The sequence below is a fragment of the Setaria italica genome, chromosome VIII (genome assembly GCF_000263155.2).
Source record: "Setaria italica strain Yugu1 chromosome VIII, Setaria_italica_v2.0, whole genome shotgun sequence".
In the NCBI taxonomy this organism is placed as follows: Eukaryota; Viridiplantae; Streptophyta; class Magnoliopsida; order Poales; family Poaceae; genus Setaria; species Setaria italica.
This window is the reverse complement of record NC_028457.1, coordinates 11,612,467-11,614,455: the sequence shown is the minus strand read 5'-3', so window position 1 is coordinate 11,614,455 and position 1,989 is coordinate 11,612,467.

The window sequence follows — 1,989 nt, the reverse complement described above, 5'->3', positions numbered from 1 at the left end:
GCTTATCTAAGCTGTTATCGTAGTCAAACTAACATTATTATATATGGTTGTTGTAATGTATGACGCAATGTAATGTCTAAGTTCATACATGTCCAGTTTTAAAAATACTATAGCAACATAAGAAGTTTGCAAACATATTAATTTTTTTCTTTTTGTGCAACGCATGGGCACATTTGCTAGTTAGAAAAAAAATACTCTTCACCAGCCGGGTCCAATGACATTCGGGTGTTTTTATAGGGGCTGTCAATCGATTTTCTTTTGCTAAAAAATTGATTTTCTAAGTATTCAGAACGTATAGCTTGTAGTACTGATAGGGGCAGAAACAGTTAATGGTAGAAAAATCAGTCGGAAAAGAAAGGACACGGCAAAAAGAAAATCATGACGTGGTTGGGCGGCTAGAACATAGGCGGTAGGAGGAAGGTACGCGACTCAATTTGTAGAAAACCTTATATCCAGCACTTGAAGTTGGGATCTCATAAATCGATGAACGATGACGGCTTAGAGACAGATTGAATCTAAGCAAAAACCAAACCCTAACTTGGGCAACAACTACTTATTGTAAAAGGTTTAGGTGCACAAGACCCTGAATGCGTCCCCAATCCAATAGAATACACGACCCAAAGGTCCAAAAGATGGTACCGCAGCACCACAACAGATTCTATACGCCGCTTGTTTTGATGGTTCCTATTGATTTAGAAGTAAATTTTGGCATAAGACCGTTGCCATTGGAAAGTGTATCTTCTCATTTTTTTTTCAAGCATATGTAGAATGTCAAAATCATCTGGACGACAATTTTAACGTGGTCTACTCTTGGATTCCGAGGTGGACTTAAACTTATTTTCGTGTCGGGCTCCACTTTGACTTGGACGCCTTTGCTGGCATTCTCCACCTCTATTTCTCTCCTCAAGTACTCACTACGGGACATAGGAACATTGCCGAGTGCCTAGGGCACTCGGCAAAGCCCCAAAAACACTCGGCGAACCCTTTGCCGAGTGTAACACTCGGCAGTGGGCACACGGCAAAAAACCTGTCGGCAAACAAACTTTGCCGAGTGTTTTTTGCCGGGCACCCGGCAAAGCTTTTGCCGAGTGCCCAAAAAACACTCGGCAACAATTTTAGAAAAAAATAAAAAAAACAGTCGCTGGCCGCCGCCGCCACTGCCGGCCACCACCGCCGCCGCCACTGCCGGCCACCACCGCCGCCGCCACTGCCAGCCACCACCACTGCCACCGTCACTGGCCCAAGCCCTCCCTGGATCTCGCCGCCATCTCCCTCCCCATGGCCAGCGGCGCCGCCATCTCCCTCCACCTGGCCCACGCCGCCATCTCCCTCCCCCTCCATGGATCTCGCCGCGCCACCGCCGTCTCCCTCCCCCGGCCCATGCCGCCGCTGTCCCCTCCGCCCCTGCCCACGCACGCCGCCGTCTCCCTCCCCCTCCCTGGATCTCGCCGTTAGGGGAGGGAGGGAGGGAGGGAGGGGTGGCCCCGGCCGCCGGATGTCGCCGGTGGGGAGGGGGCGGCCGGAGAGGGAGGGGAGGGAGAAGGAGGGGGCCGGCGCCCGGATCTAGCCGGTGAGAGGGAGAAGGAGGGGGCCGCCGTCCGGATCTCACCGAGGAGGGGGAGGGGAGGGGGCGGCCGCCGGGGGAAGGAGTGGTGGCCGGCCACCGCCGGATCCGGCCCCGGAAGGCCACCACGGCCCCGCCCACCATGGCCTCCACCGAGAGAAGGAGTGTGGCGGCCGGCCACTGCCAGATCCGGCCCCGAGGGGCCACCACGCCCCCCGCCCACCATGGCCTCCGCCGGATCCGGCCTCGAGGGGCGGCGCGGCGGAGGGGAGGGAGGGGAGGGGCCCGTCGGAGGAGAGGGGAGGGGGCCGGGGCCGCCCTGGGTCTGCCGGAGGAGAGGGAGGGGAGGGGGCCGGGGGGGCGTGCTGCGGAGGGGAAGGGGCGCGCGGGGGGGGCGGTCTGCGGGGGGGGGGGGGGGGGGTTTT